Here is a 24,962-nt window from a genome sequence, read left to right on the forward strand (position 1 = left end):
GGTAAAGCTCTGTTATGTACACTTGCACGCTCCCCAGCAATGTGTTTCCAAGTCTGGCTGAGCAACAGGGTTTCAAATAGCATCGCGTTAGCTACAGAAGGGTGTTTTTTCCACAGGAGCGTTGCAGTGGCTTTGTACTAAATGGTACGAAGCAGGGGCCTCGTCTAAGTTCCTTATTGCAGTGCAAGTTAGTTTGGGGAAGGGTTAAAATCCTTTCAGAGCCTGAGCTCAGTGGTGTGGGTGGATGGCCCATGCTGCTCGCCACCGCCGCTCGATTGTGTGCGCCGGGGGTTGTTCTCGCCGTGGGAGGTGGAGCGCAGGGAGGAGGTGAACAGAAAGTCTCTGCAATTCCTTGCCTGGGTGTCAATGTCAAGAAAAAAAAAAACAAGCCAACCCTTAATTCCTTTCTTGAGTCGCCTACGGAGGTGTCTGACTCACGGTGCGTAGCTGATGCTTTTGTCTAATAGGTAACGGATCGCTCCCGGCAAACCGTGCTCCCCCTTGCCATGCTAATGCCAGGCAGCACTCGGCTGCTCTGCAGATGTTTGCCCCCTTCCTATGGGATGGCTCCCCGGGTGATGTGCTGCAGCCTTGCCGTTTGTCTGAAGTTGCACCAAAAAGAGAATGAGGATAAAAGAAACAACCGGCTCTTGAGGGCCTTCCATTCCCTGCTGACGGATGGATGCATAGCGAGGCTTCGGGAGGAGCGTTGTCCTCGTGCTAAGAGGGTGCTGTCAGTGCATCTGTCAGAGCTTGCCAGTTTTTTCAAGATACAATCAGTGCCTTTTGCATGTGGTTTCTGTCAGTGCAACTGAGGTAAAGCAGGTTGCTAGTGTTTTCCGAGATCGTGGATGAAATTCGCAGCAGGCGTATACGAAGGAAGATGAACTTCTCTGTTGTCCTTCGGTGGAGCTCTTTTGGTTCACCAGAATTTAAAAAATTCTGCTGCTAAAGTTTTCCTGAGGTTTGCTTGACACCCCTTCCCCCCAACATGGAAAAAATACCCTAGGTCTGTAGTACCGTAGCTCTTTAAGGAATTGGTTGAGCCAAGCTGGGATGACAGCATGGTGTTTGGGGAGACAAAGGCAACCGATTGTCAGTAACTAGAAGAAGGCTGCCAGTTGTTACATAGCTCACATATTACAGCTGTACGACGTTTCTCCATTTGCTCTCCCTTGTGCATTTCTCTGTCCTTTTCGGATCTTGCAAATGCCCTGCCTCTGGTGTTGAGAAATGGGAGGATGGAGAAACTACCTACTGTCCTGGGAGTTGCACAAAGATACCAAATGCTTACTTTGGGTTATTTTCCCTCCGTTCCTAGTTTTGAAAGCCCCGGGTGTGCTTTTAACTGAGAAGCAGCAAGCAGTTACTCTGTTGTTGTTCTAATTGTTCTGTATTTTATACATAAAATATGAATGTGTATATTACATTACAATATGTTGCCTTTGTCCCATTTTTTTTTTCTGTCCTCATCCACAGGACTTCTTCCTAAGCATGGGAGATGCTGAAACTTGAAAGTCCTCTTACCGCAAGTGATGGAATCCTCTACCATTTTAGAAATCACTTATTTATGGTTTTAATTTCTTGTGGTGTGTAGTTGTTCTTTTTGACTGCATTCACATTTCTGGATTTAAGGCTGTAATTTAAGGCACAGTGTTTGATTAGAAAACATATGCAGTTCTGCAGACAGTGCCAGCCTTGCAGCCCTGACCTGCAGGACCAAGCGACATGGATGGAAGCAAGCCAAATGAAGCCAAGGCACATCGCACATGGGCACAGTCAGCTGTGTTGTGTTGTGTGACCGGAGGACCTGGGCACCTAAAAAGAGCAAGGAAGGAGGCAAACCTGTCTTGTAATGCCCTGCAAAAGCAATTTATGCATCTGAAATTGCATCTTATACTCCCTGTGGTATGATTATAGCTGGCTGGGCATTGAGGGTTTTTCATGGTGATGTTAGGTACTGGAGGCTAATCACATTTGAGGCTTGCAAATAGCTGTGTGAATTACAAGTGTCTTAGCTAGAGTTTCAGAACTGCTGTATTGCTACCTCTTGTGGGTTTTATCCTGATGATCAGTTCTTATTAAGGTACGTACTGAGGAGAGAATAACCCAGCTGCTTCTCACTGCCTACCTGATTGTATTTTCTACCTTCAGTGAACATGTGAATGATCTGATTTATCTTCTGGTTTTGGACACAGTGGGCATTGCAGCCAAGGACAGGGTACTGAGAGCAATGTTGGTCACAGATTAAAGCCTTGTAATGAGGAGATGAGGTGGTACGAGCACTGTTGAAGCAGAAATGCCTCTCTCCAGAAGGCTCAGAGGTTTATCAAGAGCCAACTTACGTATAGTATTTTCATTTATTATCTTGGCATAAGAAAGAGGGAATGTGCTAATAAAATTTGCAGGGGACGCATTGTGGGAGGCACTGTCAAATAGAGAAGGATTGGAAATGAGGGAGGAACAGGAATGTATGAAAGGTTGCAGTAGGAGGAAAGGGATGAAATTCTTTGGTTTCACAGCATGAAGCTGGGAGTATCTGCTGTGAGCAGGTCGTTCCTCAGCTTGTCAGGGGGGAGAAAGTCCTGGATTTGGTGGCTAATGACAGAACGGCTGTACTTGCGAAAAAGGTGAATTCTGTCCTATCTGGAAAAAACATTTCCAATAAACACAGAGAAGTGCTAAGCTGATTTGTATCTGTGTGTGTGTGGTTCAAAGCCCTGGTGAAACCCTGTCTGGAGTGAAGCACAGAGTTCTGATTTGTTTGTATTCAAGGTAAAGTTAAACAGAAGCAGGAATAGTGAAAAGGCCACAAGGACAAATGATGGAGGACTGATGGAACAGGCGAGTCTGGAAACAAAAGGTTAAGGGAAGATGCTGGAGGGAAGATGACCTACTTTATTGAAAAGACAGTGTTGGTACAAGAACTGATGGTCACCTATTAATAAAGATAAGGACTGAGCTGTGAGTGGGACGAAATGTTCCTCATCTTCACAGCAAAAATGTTCTGGAATGATTCCATTAGAATTAGTAAGAACAAAAAATGAATTAGTTTAAAGCTAGGCTTGGTTAGTTTCTAGTTTTTGTTTTTTAAACAGATTTTTGAACACAAAATGTTTGTGAAGTCTGTGGGCTTTGACCATCTCAATCCTCTATTGCAGTGCCTCTAAGAATCATAACTGAGTGCTCACGTAGATTTAACAAGTCTTGAGTGATTAAAGATTTTTGTTTGTTTTTAAGTATTTGATCTATGTATGTGCTTGTGGCTTAAACTGGACTGCTGTAGGAAGGCAGCTGAATTTGGACATGCATAGATCAACTGATTTGTTCTCGGTGCTCAAACGAACTCTTCCCATGATAAGGTATCACTGGAAGATCTTTTTTTTTTTTTCCGCAGAAAGCGATCTTAAGGGAGAAGTAACCACATGGTAGTGTGTGTGTGTTTAAATTTCATAGCACATGAGGCAGAAATCCTGTTGGTGATTCTTGTTAAGATTTCATATTGCAGTATAAAAAATGAAACAGTATGCAGATTGTGAAAAATTAGCCCCAAAGAGTTTAGAGTAGCTTTAGTGAGGAAAGAACCTGTTGAAGAACAACAGCATAATAAAATTTCCTTTCAATAATCTTGAAAGGAAATAAAAATTGCTTCAGAAAAGAAAGAACAAAGAGAATTATCTACAAAAAAAAAAAAAAAAGCACGAGTATATTGTAAACACTTATAGTTGTAGCTGCTGGTGGGAATCTGTTTTACAGGGGTTCACTGGACACTGAACAGAATTAAAAAAAGGAATGGAAGAATGAAAGAGCGATCTACTTAATCAGTGTTTCTATTTCAAAACATTGCTGGCATACTTAGTGGTTTGAAATCTTATGTATTGTAGTTTAAGATGTTGGAGATGATATGGCAGAAGTCCAAAAGGAATTCTGTCGGGTTTTGCAGCATGGAGGCTGTAAAGATCACCAGACGGCTCTCCCTATATTTAATCTCTGCAGTACAGCATTGGTAGAAGTACCAGGGATGTTAACTTAGGGCATCTGGGCTAACTATAGCTGTAGGGAGAACTTTAGGCTTTATTACCTCATTCCAGTTTCACATGTGTAGCGTGAATGAGGAAGCCCCCACTAGCACTGTTAAAATGTTGATGTAGACAAGGTACGTGACCATGGCTTTGCTTATACTTGTAAGAGTTGTGATTCAAAGGCATCCCAAAAGAAAGGACACAAGCAGACGAACAAGTCACTGCAAGGTAATCATGAACGTGTGAGGTTTTCATAGTGCCTCTGCTGTTATTGAAATCTTCCTGGCTGCCCAGGCCTCTCCCACTGGCAGAGCAGAGCAGCCTGCCTGTAGGTGCAGACCAGACATTTTACAGCTGGCTCTTCGTGAGATTTTTGTCTCGTTTTGTGGGCTCCTGAGTTGAAACCCCAGGTTATGATTTTGCTGAATCGCTGGTTAATCATTTCTGCACGTGAAGTTGTCAGGGAGTGTGGTTGAGTTCATCAAGGGCTGAATGTTTGTGGTTGTTTTTTGTTTGTTTCCCTTCTAAGAGTTTGAGTTAGCCTTGCAAATATGTCAAGCTGATGTGTAGAACTGATAGTTTTTTTTTGTCAGGAATCCACCTGAAGCCCCCCTTGTATCTGTTGCTGCACGTATTGGGAAGAATTTTTGAGGAAAATGACCACTTCACTGCTTGAATCCTGGTGTGAGAGTGCAAAGCCTCAGCATGGACCCATGTGTTGCAGTAGGAGAAAAACAGAACATTGCTCTTTGAAACGAGCACGGTCCATCCTTTGCAGTCCATGAGGCAAGGTGCCTGGGGAGGAAAGGAGATGAGACCCTTGTTTCAGATAACACCTGCAAAGACGACTGAACTCTGATGCTGAATACTTTACTTTACGTTTTTGAAATGTTCTTTTAACTCTTATACAGTACCTACAATTTAGGACTATTATATGGGTTAATGCAGACAAGGATTTAAAAAAAAATAATAAATCATGAAGTTCCATACGTTCACTTCAAACAGAAAGGGGAAAATCAGTATCAAAAGAAGAGGTCAGCTGCAGAGAATAAGCCCCAAAATGAAGGTTTCAAGGTCTGTGTGACTCCTTCTGTGGATTAAAAGAAGTTCTTTAAGCTGAAATAGCCACTTTGAAAAGGGGTGGGGAAGCTTAAGCTTCATGCAAAGGAGGATATAAGTTCAGAGGCAGGGGCACCGCAACTCCTTTATCTAGGATGGTAAGGAAATTCTTTAAGTCAGACAAAATGTCCAGTATACAGCTAGACAAAAACATCGTATGATGGGTGAATAACTGGCTGACGGGTAGGGCTCAAAGGGTTATGGTAAATGGGGCTGCATCAGGCTGGTGCCGGTCACCACTGGGGTCCCCCCAAGGCTCCATTTTAGGGCCAGTTCTCTTCAATGTTTTGATAAACAGTGTAGGATGTAGGACTAGAGAGGGATCTGGGGGCTGTGGTCTGTAGCAAGCTGAACGTGATCCAGCAGTGTGCCCAGGCAGCCAGGAGGGCCAACCGTACCCTGGGGTGCATCAAGCACGGCATCGCGAGTTAGTCGAGGGAGGTGATTGTCCCGCTCTGCTCTGCGCTGGTGCGGCCTCACCTCAAGTCCTGTGTACAGTTTCTGGGCACCACAGTACAAAAAGGACATTAAACTGTTGGAGAGTGCCCAGAGGAGGGCTACAAAGATGGTGAAGGGCCTAGAGGGGAAGACGTATGAGGAGTGGCTGAGGGCACTGGGCCTGTTCAGCCTGGAGAAGAGGAGGCTGAGGGGGGACCTCATGGCGGCCTGCAGCTCCCTCACGAGGGGGAGTTGGGGGGGCAGGCACCGATCTGTGCTCTTTAGTGGCAAGTGATAGGACCCAAGAGAATGGTGTCTTTGCTATGCATTTAATGATGCTGGTGTAATATTAGAGGTGCAAGAGAATGTGTACAAAGTTGAATGTTGTACATTTATTTCAAGCATTGTGGCGGTATCTTACTGTGTGCACTAGGGAAGTGGTATCTTCCTTATCTGAGGCAGGGAACAGAGATACTAGTGCTCAAGTTGCATTAAACAAGCAGAGATAAATTTCAGTTTGATTTCACGAGAACTGCTCTAGCTCTTTAAGTGTGAACATGGCTGTGGACTTAAGTGGTCTGATAGTGATCGTGCAGAGATCTCTATCAGGGCCAGGAAATGAACCCATAGCCCAGTTCCTTACATGTAGCATGCTGTGAGGGAATAGCAGCTTTGTGAAGGAGCTGGTGTTACATGCTTAACTGTTCAATGTAACTAGCTTTGGACAACGGATACTTGTTTGTTCATTTTTTGTGTCCCCTTGGAGTGTGTGTGGTCTTGCTTGTGTTATTTTTATTTACTTTTCTATCCTTTGGCATACTAGCGCATTGTCAGCAGAAGTTTCAAGGAAAGCATCCTGAACGTCCCAAGTCACCAATATTTGGCACCTGTGACAGGGCTGAGCAGGCCAGATAACTGCAGTGGGCACTCTGCAAATTGAGCACATGGGTAGTTGTGCTGGCAGCCAAACCTCCAACCCATCACTTAGGAATATCAAATAGGTTTGGAAGAGGAGGCTGGGGTGAGGGGACAGGAGACTCTGTTGGGAATGTCCATCTGTTCTCCCTGTTGACAAGGCTACGTGCCTGTGATTTCTTGGCTGGAGAAACTTGAGTAAATAAATAATAATAATAATAAAAAGCTTATGTGACTAATAACAATACTTGTGCCAGAAGAGGATGCTATCAATCTGGGTGGGATGAAGGAGATAGAGATTAAAGATATCTGTCCTGGGGATCACTCAGCATCAGTGGGAAACTCAGTTTTTGCTTTTTCCCCGTTAAGATCTTTTAACAATTTATCTTATTCAAACCAATAATCGCATGTTTTGAATCTGCTAATGCACTTTTTCTTAGAGCTGCCCTTCCCATGTGGGAAATGCAGTGCTATTAACACAGCCTCCTGCTGAGGATATAAACCTTGCTATTACGTGTTGGAGGACAGGATTGCAGGGAGCCAATTTGGAGGAGATATAGATTCATTTCTGCAAAACTGCACTGTGCTCTTATTTATTTTAGCACCAAATGTCTGGCATGACCAAAAAGATGCGAAGTTGTCATAGCTGGCAAAGCAGACAGCTTTTTGCAAGTCATGTAGCGTTACGCAAGGAGTAAATTACACTTCTGGTAGCTAATTCGGTGAGTTGAGTTCAGTAAGATGGAAGATAAGGGACAGATTCTGTTATGAGATTGCTTACCTTAAATTATTGAGGAGGGAAATAAGAAGAGGGACGCTGATATTTCTGCCTTTTCATGAATTTAACATCATGCGTGTTTTTAGTCTCTCTGAAAGTTATTGGCAATATTTAAGTAATTTTTTCTTCCTGTGCTTATCAGCATCATATAGTTACAGAGACTTTTTTACACTAACATTAGGGAAACAGATTTTCTCAGGTGCTTGTATTTTTCTACTGGCTTACAGTGGCCTGTCTAGTCATCTATTTGGAGTCACAAAGCAACCTACCATCTTTTGTGACCTTGCAGTGAATGTTCTAGTTTATGTTTTGTAAGGCAGGCAGAGCCTACCCAGTCTTCTCTACAAATCCATCCAGAAGTCATTTGTTGCACAAAGACTTGGGTTAAGTCATGCAGCTTAACAAGGAACTGCTGAAATTTCTATCAGGTGAGGAATAGGTTCTGCTGCCTTTTTTTTTTTTTTTTTTTTTTTTTTTTAACTTTAATACAGGTTTCTAAAGAGAAATGAAGGCAAGTTATAATTTGTACTGTGTGAATGTCTGCTTAAGTTTTGGCATGATCCGCATGATAGAGAGATGTCAATATCTGTAGCATCCGCTGATTTAATCGTTTTCTTTCCTGAGAGAGGACATAAACACTCTTAAAGAAAAAACTCTGCTGCAACATACCATGCAGTTACTTTACTTGTCTGTAAATGTCCAGAACATGTGGAGGCATTTAATTATCAGAACCATTTGTTATTATTATTTCATTTGCTGATAAGGAAAACAGAAAAAAAAAGAAGTAAAAAACAAACAAACAAGAAAAACCCTTCTTGGAAAACCAAAAGCTTTTTAGATTTGTTTTGTTCTTGATGTTTCATACTTGTTAACTCCAGGATTTGGTTTCAAAACCTTTTTAATAGAGATGCTAATGGGCTTCTCCGTCTTGCAAAATATGTGGAGAGCTTTTGTGTTAAGAGGAACATAAGCTGCAAAAGGTGATATACCACTCAGGAACAGCGTCCAGATTGCCATGAAACTGGTGCCAGCAGGATTGGATGGACACATCAGGCAGAGGAGGTTACTCCCCGTTAATTCTCCTTGTTGTAGTCTCCTGGTCCCTCTCCAGCTTCTAACAGCTCGTGTTGGTTAGTACTTGATCCGACATGGCCAGTGACGGTGTTAGGGCTTTACTTGCCGTGTTTGAAAATACATCCTTACCTTAGGGGTCTTTCATTTCCTTTATTTTAAATCTATAGGTGCTGTTACTTAGTGTCTCCTTCCTGGAGTTTTAGTCATCCCAAGGGTAAGAGTTACTAGACCAAGCAAAACAAACCGCTGTTGTAAGGTTAGTTTATTATGTCACGCAGTAGATTTTATTTTGAGCTGTGGGCTTCTGCTCTTCAAACAAAAGTTGACTTCAGTGACTATAAGCTCGGATTTGTTTCCTTGTGCTGTCGCTCTGCCAAATGTAACCCCTTGAGATGAATAGGTGAGGTGAGGGATAAGGATCTAATGATACCTGTTGAAAATTAGTTGTAAAAAGAGGGTGTACTCTGGATGTCTTCCTTAATTCCTGTTCATGTCTAGGCAGTTTAAAAACAGGTTTTGTTTGGATTTTGTGATTTCTGGTTTACATTGTTTCTTTTCAACTGGGGATCCTATAAAGCCTTTTCAAATAATGTATCTGACTATCAAATGTGTTCCCATGCCTGTAGTATCAACATCAGGCACACCCTTTGTACACTTAATAAAACAGAAACTGTTTCCCCTGAAGGTGCAGAGAAACAGAATTAGGTTTGAATGGAAAATCAAATAAAGCAGAATTGAAAAGGAGAGAGAAAGAAATCGCATGAATTTCTGAGGTGAGGGTTGAGTGTATTGTATTGTAGGCTGTAAAACTGCTTAATACAGTGACTAATGTAACTGCGGCTACTCAGCATAGCATGGTGCCTACCCCTGCACTCTATTGACATTGTCCTTTACAGTCCTTAAAAATGAATTTGAAGTGCTGCAAGCAGATATTACCTGACTTTATTGCAGGCTGTCCGCCTAATGTGCCACAGCTGTTCTGCACCGAGTGCTGTGCTCCGAGAAACTAACTGCACAAAATCTTTCCATAGAAGTACTTCCCCAGAAGTGCTTTTATTTTTCTCCGACAAAAACGAAGGAGGGTGCAGGTGACTTCTGGGAAGAAATGCCAGCAACCTGAGCCTCCTTTCTTTGCTTGGCCTGGCAGCATGAGGCCGGATGCTCTGGTGCCACACCTCGTGGTGCAGTGGTTCATTTATCACTTGTGACGCTATCTTTGCAGAAGGACGAGGCCTTCGTACTGAATCTTAGGAAGTTTGACGACTGCCAAACCTGAGTCTGAGCTGATGCAGCTATTTGTGATAGGTAAACTTATGGAAATTAGAGGACCCCAGCAGAGCTTAAAGGCCTGAAGAGATGATAAAACTTTAATGATGTTTTGCAGCCTCATCTGCATTTCTGTATTTTGAAGCTGCTAATTTCCACTTTGTTTTCTTGATGGTTTTCAAGGGAAACAATGAAATGCTTCTTTTGTGCTGTTTTCTGCTGAAATAAGCTTCTGTCTAATAATAAGAGGAAAGCCATGAGGGAGAACTGGTTTTATCTGGGATGCAAGATCTGTGTATGACTCATGCCTACGGGTAGCATTAGACTGTTGATTGCAGAAGACATATTTTCTCTAAAAATGCATTGAACTAAGCATGAAACTTGATATCGAATATAGCTTGAATATATACTTGTTTTGTTTGCTCAGTTCCTTTCAGAATACAGTATTTCTTCCTGGCTTACAACATCTAAAAAAATAATGGTAGTGCATAGTAGTGGATTATTAGATAATGGTTGTTGTCTCAGGCTTTTTCTTTCAGAAAACCATTTTTTTCACTTCTGTGCTTCATTTACTCTTGGCCTTCCACTTAAGAATGGACCTGTTCGTGTCCTGAGATGATGCGAATCGATTGTGGTTGACCCAGATTTTGATGCAGTCCAAGTCTCAGCGCAAACAGGAGCCTTGAAAGGTGCACTTTTTTCCTTGCCTCCTGCAGCAGCACTTTCATCGTTGTCCAGATGAGCTGAAAAATAGGGAAAAAAAGAAAAAGCACAAGGGAGAGAACAAAATAATGAGTGGGAATTAAAACAATTATAAAGCCCTGTCTTCAGATCAATTTTAACATTGTGTTTGTACTTCATTTTGGAAGTGTATCGATACTTCTGCATGACCATATATATTTATTTTTCTTAGTATTGCTCTTGCTGTAATTCCTGGCAAGGTCTGCATCTGCCACTTGAAACCACTCACTATCTTTATTACTGAAGAGTAAAGTCAACATCAGATAGCTGACCTGTGTGATGAAATCACTGATTTTTTTTCCCCTCAGCTGTTTTTAGGCAGCATTTTTTGTCCTGTAACAATTATCCAAGTAGCAAAAGAAAACATTGTTTCCTTGCATTATTTTTATATGTATTTTATTCAGAATACACATGGTCTTGAGAGAAAAATGCCATTTTGCTTTTTATTTTTTTTTTCCTGGATGCAGAAAATGACCAGTCTTTGTTCTTTTTCTCCACCTTATTTAGTCTGCCAAGCTACAGTGGCACAATATGAAGATGATGTGCGTAATTGGTGGTGTAGTTTCCTTTAATAATTCCAGACTATCTAATTAGGAGATACCTAGTTCTCAGATTGTGTGGACAAAGCAACACTTGTACATTGCGAGATCATTTTGCCCAGTAATTTAATAAGGAAGATGTGTCTCATGTACCTCCCTTATTTATTAGTCTCTTTTTGTTCTGGCCAGGCCAATGTTTAAAGTACTCTGGAAGCGGGCAATCCTTTAAACAAGTCACCCTTTCTAAGGGCAGTAAGCTGGAAAGAGACCTTTCTGACTGCTGCCAGCTCATAATTTGTATTTCTGTTGAATGAAGTAATCTTATATGCAGTTCAGAAGACTTCACATTTGCAAAGCAGGTTTCTTACAGTAACTTCTTCTGCATGAGGTTCTCAGATGCAACAATGAACTGAGATTTTTTTAAATTATTTTTTACTGTTATTTTGATGTATTTTGTTTAAAACATAATAATTTAACAACCTGATTTTGTGGTGATAAAGGTACTGGTATGGGACACGTACAGAAATTGGTGATAAGAAAATGATTATTTGTAGAAAAATCCATATTCCTTGTACTGATTTAGAATTCAGTGGCACTCTGAAAAGCTTGTTCTTTGCATGATTTTGGCAACCAGAGGAGCATCAAATTAGGCTGAGGTTAATTAATTTATTTTTTTTTTTTAAATGAAGAATCCCTGTAAACCTGGTGAGTTCTGATCTCCCACCCCAAGTGGGTGTGTTTCCAAGGAACTGAAGACTTCGTCCCAGAAGTTTAGGGGACAGGCAGCATGACCTCCTGCATCTCGTCAGGTTCTTCTCTTGTGCTTTCCTCCCTACTCCCAGCGCTTCCACCATTTCTCTGTTTTGACAAATGTGTCCTTCAGCGATTCCAAAATACGAATTTTCAGTTTCTAGAGGCTCACTAAATCAAAACATTTAAAAAAGGCAATACGCAGTCTTGTGTGTAATCATTCTCTGCTTCTTACAGTGGCTAACAGAATGACTTCATGCTGGCTAGCAACTCAAAAACTGTGTCAGTCAGTAATGAATATTAGAATACTGTATGTAAGAATGATGAGAAACTTAAAATGAGGATACAGGGAGTAACATATTATATTCTCAAACAGAAGTGGCCTTTTAAGGTACCCAATAAACTCTTTTACTGTTGCAATTTTCAATGTAGAAATATTTCTTGATTAAGCAGTAAACTGAAGTAGAAGAACAGACTGGTGTGGATTCCTCTACTACACTCCTGATTCAGCTGAAAAGACAAGTTTTACCATGTACTTGCATTGTCACTAATTGAGTTTTAAATGTTGCAGTCTATTTTCTGCTGTAATAATGATTTATATCTTTGCAGTTAATGAACCCAGGTCGTTAGTGCATCCATGTTTAATGGCTGCCTAGAAAAGTGCAGCTGTTGTACAGCCCATTCAAAAAGTTATCTTAAATGATGTCTCTTACCTAAAAGAAACTCACCCTCTTACCTAAAAGAAACTTCCCAGAAATGGTGTAGGTGGCAAATAGAACCTCTGGCAGCAACAGAACCTCAGTTTGAAGAAGTATTTTGGCTACTCAGATAGGAAATGATACCACAAATCCTAACTATGAGTGCTCTACAGAAACGAAGGCAGGACTAGTCCAGTTCATGGCTGCAGCTTGTAGTGCTTCTTCGGTGGTGCTAGACTCTTGAAGTTTCACAACCTCACCTTCTGTGCCTAAAGGACACTGTGATTAAAGAGAGGCAAGTAAGTTGATCATATTTATTGGCTGTAACTACCAAAAGTAACAAACCAACCAAGCAAAACCAGAAAACAAGCAGTAAATGTTTGTTTTGGTGGTTTTTTTTTCCCTCTTTGGCAAGTATTTCTGGAGATTGTTTCTGAACTGACAGTAGTCTAAGCGAGACCTGTGTGAGTCAGATATTTTTGTAAGTGGATAAGATTTTCCTTTGAAGGGAATGCTGAACCGTATTTAGTTTCTTATGTATAAACTGCACAGTAATTTTTTTAAATGGCAAAAAAAATATGTTCTTTAGTTGAGACAGTTTTATTTGTATTCAGCTATATACAGCAAGCCAGGCAGCAAACAATCTTGAGGCAAGTTCAGTGAATATTAACAGCCGTTGATCCAATGCAAATCACACTTGTTCCTTATTGTTTACCAGCGTTACTGATGGCTTGCTAAGAACATGCAATTTAAACGGTTTGTTTTTAGCTGAGGTACCATGAATAGCTGTAGTAGAACTTCATTTCTACAGGAGAACAAGTGAAAACTGCTTTCTTAACTTCTGCGAGACTTGTTTAATGTCTGGTACTGAAGACTCACTAGACAGCAGAAGCCCTCTGGACAAAGTTTTGGGTTTTGGTCTTCCATTGCCTTATTCCTGGTGTTGGCTTGTAAGGATCGGTGGACAACAAGGGCTGGAAGGAAGCTGTGATGAAGGTCGGGACTAGAAGCTGCTCCTTTTAGTGGGTGACATTGATAGTAGGGTGATGGTTAAACCAGATGATCTCAGAGGTCTTTTCTAACCCTTATGAGCCTGTGATTCCTTGTTCAGCTCAGGAGGGACAACTCAGGCTCTCTGTATGTTGGAGGAGGATCTTCTAGACTGTCCAGATCATGAGATCCCTTCTAGCTCTGTGTTTGCTTTCTCGGTCATTGATGGAATGGTTTATAGCAAAGTAGTCCATGGGTTTCTAATCCTCTGTCCTCTTAGAGAAGTTGTCTAAACAGCTCTAGAGTTTTAGATTTTGTCATTTGGTCCATTTTCACAGTGTCTTTTAAATAAGAGTTTAATCAAAGCTGAAGACGTGTTTGACATGAACCAAGAGGACTTTTTTTCGTGTATTTAGCTCTTAGTCTTTTAGACTTAAATAATTCTTAAAGCACTAACATTTATGAAAGGTGGCATTGTCTTTTCTTCTTAGCAGTGGTTGTGGAGATTCGTTTGTAGTCTTGATAAAACGCTGTGCCAAGGAATGTGTACCCATCTTCCACATTGATATTTTCCTACTTAACTGGCTCTGTGTTATGTAGCTTGTTACTTTGATGGAAAAACTCAAGTATTTCCTAGATCTGCATGCTTTCTTTTGAGTTAAAAGTATTTATCTTTGGATTATATTTAGAAATCGTGTATTGTCTGAGACTACATGAAAAAGAAGGGAAAAAAAAAAGAAAGGGATTGAAAGCCTATTCTTCTCAAATTGTGTTTCTTCATAGCAGATTCATCATCTGAGCTTCCTGTGATTTGACACTCCTGTGTTCTCTTACACCCCAGAAAGACGCACCCACAATTACATTCTTTAATGGATGATGATCTTCTGAGACCCAATCACCTTTCCTACTTGTTTTCTGAAGATGAGATCCTATCTGTACTGGCTCACATTTTTAAACATGACTATGCATCCTGCTTTTTTTTTTATATATATAAAGTTTTTGGTGGCTTTTTTTCCCTCCTGACCCACATGCCCTTGAGCTTTCTAGCAAACTGTGTGCAGCAGCAGATCGAACGTTGTCAGTCTAAGGTCTTCGATGATTTTTGTGTACAAAATTTGGTAACAAATATCTCAATGCAAAATGTATATACCGGAAAATCATTAAAATTTCAATGAAAGTATAGGTTGTAAAACCTTTGGAGTCCATGAAAACATTTGGGTGTAATAAATACAGGTTTATGATCCAGGAGGTATTATTTTTTTATTACCTGGCTGGATAAGAGGCTAAAAAAGAGACTGCCAAGCAATATCTAAAGTTTCAGTTAAGTGCAGACAATCTTTAACAAACATATGAATACATTAGAATTTTATTATTTTTATGTGCCTGTAAGGTTTCTGCTTTGCAGTCACTTCAAATAACCTTGCTATCGCAGTCCAGGGGGAGTAGTCTGAAAAGTCACTGAAGTGCAAATAGTGCATTTTTTTCCTAGCACACATTTTTCACTTGACAGTAACAAATCCACGAGAGAATGGTTTCCCTTGAATTGCTGGACTGCTGAGAGCCAAATTTGACCAATCAGTCGTGCTAACTAATACAGCAGCAGAAACTGGGCTTCATGGAGGAATGTGTAATGCGGGCAAAAGATTGCATAAAATCAAGACAGCATGTTCTTGGGAATAAAATCTCTTCCTTGCTTATTACATCTAGGACTGCAGTAGCTAGAAACATATGTAAAAGATGAGCATAGACAATTTCCATCCTAAAAATGTGCTGTCGATGTAGAAGACAGCAGGTCAGCTTTTTTTTTTTTTTTCTTGAAAAGATGGTGGAGCTTTGTTTGTCGACTGCTTTCCTTGCTAGTGACATAGTGACAGGAGTTTTATTGTACGAGAAATGGTACAGATGTGGGATTAAATATATTTTTCCTGAATGCATGAGAAAGTTGGCTCTCTTCATTTGTTTTTTGTTTGTTTTGTTTTGTTTTGCTAGTAGTTTCTGTTTCCTAATGAACATTCAGCTCCCCATGATAATTCACCATTCTAGTGAGTGATACTGTAGTCTGAGTGAAGGGTGCACTTTTTGGTTTTGGTTGGAGTTGACCAGCTTAGCACAGCTTGATTTTTTTTAAGCATTTTTTATTTGTCTGTATATGTGTGCAGGACAAAAGTGAAGCAGGGTTTGGGGTTAGTATTGTAGTAGTTGTAGCTGAAAAGAACATTTTTGGAATGAACTGAACTGATAATATTATGTTTTATCTTAGCCAAAAGTAGACAATGTTTTTTTTTCTGAAAAATTAGTCACTCTACAGAGAAACAAAGTTTAAATATATATATATATAAAATAATAATAATTTAAAAATAAAAAGAAGAAAAAAAATCTAATGAAAGAAGGGCTCGACTTCTTCAGTCACTGCATTGTGTTAGGTTAACAAATGACCAGTACCTAACTTGCGTGGAGTAGAAGCAGGAAAATGGTCATCTTTTTATTGCCCCATTAAGACATTGTTTTCTTGTATGCTGTGCTAGAATAGTGCTACATAAAATATTCAAAGGAGTATATGCATTGTGGTCTGAAATAATGATCGCAGAGCACACTTAGCTTTAGTTATCCCAGTGTGTTGTGGAAATACAGCAGATATTAACCCAGCAAGGTTCTGAACAGCAAGCATCTCCTGCTAAAATACGGATTTGTCTGATTGCACTGGGAGTAGCAGTCTTGTAGCAGTACTGTACTCCTTAAACACGTAACGTCTTACAAGAGCTGGAGTATTTTGCTTGTGTCTAGACTCAGTTCATGCACCGTCCTTCAAGAAGAACAAGCACAAGGGACACGTTCAGAAACTATTTCAGTAAGTCAGAAAAAAACTCTTCCTTGGCTGACCTATTTTAAGTTTATCTGTAATTTCATTATTAAAACCAACTGGTGTAAGAGATTGGAACTTGTCCCCGAACTGGGAAGAGTTGAACTAAGGGTTCATCGTAGTGCTGAGAGGACAGGGTGACTTAGGGCACTAACACTGACCAGTACATCTGGAAAAAGACGGGGCAATAGGTAATTCCCAAACTTTTGGAAGCAGCCAAGCAACTTTAATGGCAGTCCTTCTCTTGGCAAGCTTTCCCTTGGTCGATATGACTTGACAAAATGAAAATTTAGGAAGTAAGTTGTGTATCTAGTCCGACGTAGTTTAGAAATCCCTGTAACAGATGACAGGGTTGTATTGATCAAGTGGAGCAGAAACTAATTTGGCCTGTGCAGCTGTCGGAAATCAATGCCAGTGGGTGCAGGGTGAAGCTGTGTGTCTTCGCATCCCTGAAGTCCGCTCTCAGCGCTAAGAAAGCAGCAAGAAAATGGGCATTTTGTAGCATTAAGTTGGCCCAAATACTTTCTGGTTTGGGTATTACAGCAGTATGCAGTGCTAGGCACTTCTCTGTAACGTGACATCGATAAAAGGCTTTATTTTATTTGTTTAGTAATGCTGTGGCAGCCTCTTGGTATGGCCATACAGGTCTGGCCACTGCCATCAGCAACGTGCACCTACAATTGCAGTGTGGTTTGTTTGCAAAAATCTATATTTGAGGGGTTTTATGCATATTTTTTGTCAGCAACTTTGAATATTTTTGCATTAAAGGATGGTAATTGTTTCTTCTGATGTGTAGTGCAGTTGGTTTCTGCTTCTTTCACATCTACTCTTGGACTTGCTCTCAGAGAAGAGCTGGTGTCTGAGGGAATCGGTTGCTGGTCTCTTGTATTTTCTTCTGTATTTACTGCTAAAAGCACGTGCTTCCGAATGTTGCTTTAAGAAGAAAAGCACTGTGTTATCAGATACTTTATAGTAAAGGCTTCATTAAAATGGTTGTACCTGATATTGGGGGAAAAAAAATCATAAGGTCGTCTAAATACCATTTCATATTTCGATTATGTGTGTCCGGGATTTTGTTCTTTGTAACTAGAGAGTCTGGGAAGTGCTATGGAAGAAATAATCATGTAGCTCCTATCAGAATTAATAAACTCTGAGCGGCCTGAAAATCACGTTTTTGCAATACCCAACATTACAAAAGCTGACTCAGGAGTTTACTTGCTCTCCGTACATACAATATTTTATTAAAATACCAAGTCTGTGAGGTGATTTTTCTTATGTGGCGCTGTGTTTGGGGCAGTTCTCAGGCCGTACGTGTTGTTATTGCCAATTTATGTATATGTGATCTGTTCCTATGAGGCTAATTGAAGCAGGCCTTGATCCTGCAAGTGGAAAGGGTAAGATGATGGAGATCCTTGGGCAAAGATGCTTAACTCGCATACCCTTGATTTGCATGCAGTGTTCATCCTAATCAAATGCCAGTGGAATCCCGTTTGGCTGATTGGTAAGGTATTTAACATTGACCTCTATTTGGAATGCTTAGTCCATAATTATTAAAAATACATCTGATAAGTCTACGTTTGAAATTTCTGATAAGACTACAGACCATAAAGGTATAATAATAGAGTATTTTTCACCCAATATTCTCTTTGCAAAGTGTTTTTGATGGTGACATTGTCATCTTTCCTGTGTTTATGAATAGCAGTACTCAGCTCACTGTATAGGGTGTGGTTGGCTGCTATTTGCAAAAAAAAAATAAAATTCTTCCCTCTGACTTAGATACATACATATTTATTTTTATTTCCTCAGCCAGTTCAATATAGTGGGAGAGACAGCTTAGTTTGCTTGAGGAGCAAGGCACAAGGCCTAGCCCAAATCTGCCTGGTTGCCACCCCAAATACTGCCAAATGCTACTAAGATTGTGTCCACTCTTTTATATCCTTAATAGCATGGTTATAGGAAGAAATGTAGTTAAGGTGGCTAATTTGTTCATCAGCCTCGCTTTTTTGGAGGGGCTCACTTTCATAATTGTCATCAAGTAATAATTTTTTTTTATGGGCTAATTTTTTCAGTGCTATATTTAAGATGATACATATATATTTACTGTATCATTTGTTTTCAAAGATCACGTCAGGAAAGCTGAAAAACCCAGCTATGACATGATTTTGTTCTTCATCACTTTCAAATCCATTTACACAATTCTGTCCATGCTGATGCCAGGCTGCCATAAAGCGTGGCATGTCTTTCCTTAATCAGTGTTAACTTTGGGGAAACAAACAACCTTTTTAACATAGTCATGTTGAATTAGAATCAGCATGTGAATTTTACCACCTACTCAAGACCATGTTTAGGCATACGTTTTCAGCAAGAAGAAATTAGTGGGGTCAACTCTTCTTTTCAATAATTGTAAGATGAGCTTTTACCAGGATAGAAATTACTGTGGAGAGCTTTCTCTTTTCGCAGAATTTAATCTTTTTTTTGTTTTCACAGAGAATTACATTTTCTCAGCATAGTGCAACATCAGTGCTTCCTGGATAACCTAAGTACTCTATAATCTTTAACAAATGGTTAATTTGGCTTGAGTTTTGTATAAGATTTTGGTTGTGGAATTTGGATTCTCTAATTTGAAAAGGTCATGTTATGTGGCTTGAGTGAAAAACGTGAAAATACTTGCTTTCCTTAACCCTGTGCCGTCACTGTCCTGGAGGTAGCCTCTTAGTGTATGAACACCTGTACTGCAAAACTGTTGGAGTAAAATAATAGCTGGAGCCCGTTAAAGACAGGGATGCACAAGCTGAGGTTGAAACTGTTAGCATTAGGTCAGAGGTTGGACTCGATGACCTTGAGGTCTCTTCCAACCTAGAAAATTCTGTGATTCTGTGAAGCTCTGTAGGCCCTCACTGCCTGTTCTTTTTCTCCCATGGCTCTCAGTACAGGTCATTAAATCCCAATGCTGAATTTCACAGCATTCCTTAGAAATTAATCGTGCCTTCTCCTACCAGCCAGGATGCACACAAGTATCACACTGATACTGCCAGTTGCTTATTAAAAGCCCAGGAATTTGAGAGCCGCTATTTTTATTTTCCTTTAAGGGCTGTTTCTGCGAAACGCAGGCGGAGCGCTGCAGATCTAAAGGTAATAAACAAATGCATTGGTTCATGTCGAGCAAATGTTCACCTCCCATTGATAAGACAAACTGTCGTGCTGAAGGAAGAAGGATGCTTTTTGTCACAGAGTACTGCTGCTGGTTCTTAATGAAACACCAAGTTGGGGGTGGGATGGAGCATAAAGCACATTTGTTATGGTTTAGAATGAAGAGACTGTGACAACACGGTATTCTCTGGTAAAAATGGAAAATACTTATTACAGGCCAGTGTGAACATCACTTTTTTCTTTTTTTGTGGTTAGGTTTTTAGATGCCAGGCATTGATATACTGAAGCTTGAGATGCTAATGCTGCTACCTTTAAAATCTTGTAAATACTCGGGTGCTTGGAAGGTGATTAGACTGCAAGCTGCTAGGGGAATAATGCTCTGAAATTCCTACTTTAGGAAGCTCAAACGAGCATATCAGAGCTTTTCTTTTTCAAAAGCCCTTTCCCCTATTCTACTATTCCCCTATTCCCTTCTGTTTCATTTGGAGCACTGTGCAAGGCCAGTCTGTGCCTGCTCCTTGTGCAGGACCCTCCTCCTCTCTAGGAAGGTGTCCATTGGCCTGGTGAGACTGGATGAAGCACTCTGAGGATGGATTATTCCCTCTCTGGCTATCCCTGCTCCTCCACTGACTGAGCTTGTGACCTTATAAATTATGAAGCTTCTTCAGGCCTTTGCTTTTCACGTCTGTAAAGCTGTGGATCAGAGAGTTTCCCTACTGCTATAAATAACCTTGGTCTAAGGATATGAACAGGGAACCCTAGCCCGTACACCAGTGAAGCACTTCCCTCGCAAGTAATCCTTTTGATGAGGTTATTTGGGGGATAAGCATTGCTCGCTGATACTGAGGATGCATTAACAAAGGACGATGACAGCGTGCTTGTTTTTCCATCTGCTGTGGAAGATGCTCAGGGGCAGTGCTGCCCTTGGAGGGTGGCAGGGAAAGAGCCAGTAGGTTTTGATGCAGTTGGGTGTGGGCTGGGGGAACTCACTAGACCGACGTCCCATTTCTCCTGCTGCATTGCTCTGACCGGGAATTGAAAGTCTCTGTTTGCCACCTCACCGCTGTGTGATACCTGCTTGCTCTCCTGAAAAATGCAGGTGGGGTAGGAGTGGGGGCCGAGGGGATTCTTCTCTGCTGGTGTAGGTTTTACAGCAGTTGGCAGAGGCGGTTTATTGAGAGCTGCTGTTTCTGGTGATCTCCTGTGTATAGAAAGGAGCTCCTCTGCTTGCCAGGTTTGTGTACCTTTGTTGTTGTTTTGGGACACTGCAAGCAATTTTACGATGCAAATGGGAAAGTAGTTTTGCAGAGCTATTTTTAAAAACTTCTTGCTGAAGATATTTTTGTAGCCTTAACATCTGAAGAGTTTGCTGCAGCGCGTCTTGGGTTTTTGCTCTCTCCTTCCCTAGAGAATGTTACCGGCTGCTGTCCCGAAGGTCTTTTCTGATGCAATGTTTTCCCTTCCCCACTCTCTTTCACTCCACCTTCCCAAATCAAGTGTCATTAATTTGTTCTAGCCTCCAGGGGATGGTGGCAGAAAACTAACTCCTATTACCAAGAGTGAGTGTGGGTTGATCTTTACAGGCACTAGCATTTGGGTTGTTCACAGAGCAGAATGCGGTACAGCATCCTCCTCTCTTGCACAGAAAACAGCTTTTCCCAAGACACTTGGTTTTGCTCAGTACAAAAGAAGGAAAGATGGCAACCCAACAGCATTGTCAGCTGCAACATTGATGGTCCATTTGCGGTTTCCTTTGCTGCACTGTAGGGTCTAATGGTTTCTGGCATTACCTTCGATAAGGCAGGCCTCTTTATAAAAATATTTAATTGCAGTTTTTTTTATTAACGCCAATTCTCCCTGGTAGGATCAACTCTTCAGTTTGCATGAAGTGACAGACAAAGATGCACGAAAACCCATTTTAACCATGTAAGATAAGCAGGTAGGGATATGAATGAAATCATGGCTCCTTTGGAAATACAGAGCTATGCTGTTAAATATACTTCATATAGCAAACATTCATACGAAAGACCATTGTGTCAAGTCTAGTAAATGTTTTCTTAGGATGATATGTTACCTAGTGAGCTGTCTAAATGCTTCTGACTCAAATTGAAGAACTTGCAGACTTCATTACTTCCACGTAAAGAGAAATAAAAGTGCGTGACTGTAAAGCAATACGTACAACACAACCACTGGGCTTGTCTTGAGTGGTGTTACAATGAGCAGCTACTGATCAAAATTTCTGGAGTTCCTTCCTTTATTTTGTACTTTTCCTCTTTGGGGTGCGCAGCCTCTTTACCGTGTTATCCAGCAGCCCTGGGTGAATGCAGTTTTCAGAACATCCACAGAGTCAGCTCAGAGATGTGCAGGTTTACAGTGTGCTCGCCCCTTTGGCAAGGCTTTGTAGGTCCTTTGCAAGCGGAAAGCTCTTGGAAGCATGTACTGAGTAGTGGATCCGTAAGTAGCCACGCAATTCTTGAGCAGTGTGTGAAGAAAACCTGTTTGCAGTCTGCATTCTGCAGCGTAACTCAATCGGGTGGTTTTCTCCCTCTAGATTTAAAGAATTGCATGCTTCTTTGCTGAAGCACAATCTCTCTGAGCTCTGTGCAAAGACATTCCTGGCTTAGTGAACGAAAACAACAAGTTTTCAAGCAATGCATACTCCTCCCTACACAGTGCTAGTTTCAAATTTAAAAGGTAGCTTTGTTTCATTATCGTTAATTGGTATAACAATACGAATTTGCAGATGTTGCTTCTGACGCTGATGATGGAGCGTTACATATCTGCTGCTAATCCCTGATGTTATTTGAAGAGGCAACATGATCTTGTGGTAGATGGAATGTGAATTCATCTGAGATACTAGTAGTGTCTTACTATTGGACCATAATTCATAGCAATTAAATAATTACATGATAAATGTGAAAATAAGTGCAGTATATCCAAGCTCGTATATACAGAAAAACGTGTTCAATGTACTATGAATATACATTCTGTTCTTAATTTTCAACTGCAGTGAGAAACTGCACATAATTGTCTCTGGACTGCGATTGTATATAGTGAAGAGCATTATTTCTCTGAACTAAGACATCTGAAGAGCATTTGCAGACTTTTATTTGTTCCAATAATAACGCAATCTGAATTGCTACTCTGCCACTTTCCTCTATAAATAGTGTGGCAATACAACTGCTGAGCTTTGGGCTTCCTTCACTGCTGGTGCAGCTTTAACTCGCTGGTTTCTGTTCACTGTTGTTGTTCCTGTGACATAATTCAGAGGGACATCCTCTCTGTGAAGCCACCCAAAACATAAACTAATTTGTATTAGGATGACAATTTCTTGCAAGAAAAAAAGCGAATCCCTTCTCTCCCTTGTGTCCAATCCCTATTTTTATATTAAAATGGTGCTTTGCACACCGTTTCACTGGACAAGTTCTGGTGGCGTAGTGCAAGAAGGCACAGTGTATGAAAGGACTCATTATAACAGGTAGGAGATGGTGCCAGTAATAGCATGGACAGTCCTGTAACCCTGGATCTTTTGGAGGGGCCCATTTTATCTGTGAAAACTTCCTCAACAAAGGTAAATTTCTAATGAGTCCCCGAATCAACAGTGTTTCTTAAACCTTTTCAATGCCTCCGTGAAGTCAGTAGATGCTTGTAAAACTATTTAAAATTAGTTTTCTTCATGTAGCTTGCAGTGCACTTGTGGGCTTGGTGCCATACGAGGTTAGGTAGGTAGACACTCAGATTATCCAGATACACAAATTCATGGTTAACAAGCCTGGGGCCAGAACTGAAGCTTACTGAGAAATTGGAGGAAGCATTGCTTTGTTGTTAGAAAAATTGCTGTTGTGCAGGTGGCAATGGACGGGCACAAAGAAAGTTGGAAATAAAAAGCACTGGATAAATGAAAAAGGCCCTTTTGGGGAGGGGGTTAAAAAGAAAAAATAGGCACTCAGATTATTTAGTTACAAACTGATGAACATAAAAATCAGTTCAGTGTCATGACACGACGGTGCTTTCAGGATTCCAGTAATACAGGAAAACAGGGGCAGTCCTAGTAGAAGCCATACCGTATACAGTATTCCTCCTTTTGAGGAATTTGTTTTTGTGTAAGCACAGCTGCGTTTAATGTTAATTCCACACACACACAAACTGTGTTTTATGTCCCCCATGCTCCTACTTTAAATCCATAAGTGTATTGATCCTGGAGATTTTCATTAAGAATTGAATTTCCTGCTTCACTGTGCTGTTGGAGTGGAGAGGTTTTGTTTTGCTATCATTTAATGGGAAAAAAAAGTTCGTATTTTGCAACATAGGTTGTTCAATAGCTAGTGTTCTGATACCAAAAGAGTATACAAAGGGAAATTTTCAGCAAAACTGAAAAGAACCAGAGATCCAGTGGTAATGCTTGTCCAAGAATAAGCACAGACCCACAGCAGTCACTGGGCTTTCAAAATTTTCGTCTGTAACGTGAAGGGGGAAGGTGGTGTGGATGTGGACCTCTGCTGTAGGCTGTTAGTTGGACTGTGCCACAATGGTGTGAGCCATCAGAAGCTCAAAGACCTGAAGGGACACAGCAGACCTATGGCTGAGGGCTGATTCTGCCTTGATGAATGGAAATACAGTGCTGGATCTCTTCTGTCCCCACCTAAGGAAAGATAAAGCATTGATTCAGCTGCCTGGGAAATCTTCCAGATAGGAGATTTGTATGGGCTTAGAGCTGGAAAAGAAAGAAGGCAAAACTAGAGCTTTAAAGCAGTTGATTTCAAACTGCATACAGTTCTTAAGAAATCGCTCTTAAATTTATTTCCGAATAAAACCACCCATCAGAACCCAGGCTTCACAGTCAAAGGATGTTTCGGGTCTGTACGTTCAGACCTGGAAAGTGTGAGATCCTTAAAGTACTTCATGCTGTCCCAAAGCCAAACACTGCTCGGGTTGCCAGTATGTAACGCTGTGGTCTTTCAGTAGGAATTCTGGGATCTCACTGAAAATTAAATCTCAGCGTTAACTCTTAATTTTGAGCATCTTCTCTTGCTCCCACTGCTTTTACCTACTGATGCGATGCTTCTATTTTGGAACTACTGCAATTGCTTGGCAAGACTGAGCTCGAGGGCTTTTTAGCTTTCTCTCTTTTTTTTTTTTTTTTTTTTTCTTGGATGTATTTCTGGATCTGTTGTCAAGTCTGGAAAGAATAGGCTGCTGTGAGTAAAACGTCTGGAGTTCCCATCAGCTATCGATTCTCCAGCCCGATTCAGAAGTTTTGCAAGCCGTGGGGTTGCGAGGCTCTGCGGTTTTTATTTCTGTCCTCTTCACCGGTTTGCTTTCTGTTTTTCTGACTCGTGACAAGCTTGGGGACATGTAGCTGCTTGGAGAAAGCTTTTCAACCTTGTTGGTTTCTCCGTAATGGCCTCGGTGTGCTTACCTGTCCAGATAGAGAGCGATAAATAAATAACTCCCTTCTTCCTTGGTGGTTTTGGGAAAGAGCAAAAGTTGAATCCATCTAAAAATCTTTCAGTCGCGTTCAACTTCAGTTTTTTTTTTTTATGGTTGGAGCAAATGGGGGCGGGCGATAATTGGGAGAGCTGTACAGTTATATAACTAAAAGCTCTTCTGCTGGAAGTTAGG

General features: G+C 40.8%; 1 protein-coding gene across 5 annotated transcripts in view; it reads left to right on the top strand.

Moving 5' to 3' along the window:
• The window catches only part of PPP3CA (protein phosphatase 3 catalytic subunit alpha), a 190,983-nt gene that overhangs the window by 105,036 nt on the left and 60,985 nt on the right, over positions 1–24,962 (top strand). The gene's annotated exons all lie outside the window — the stretch shown is intronic.

This window comes from Netta rufina (genome assembly GCF_964035555.1).
Source record: "Netta rufina genome assembly, chromosome: 4".
Lineage (NCBI taxonomy): Eukaryota > Metazoa > Chordata > Aves > Anseriformes > Anatidae > Netta > Netta rufina.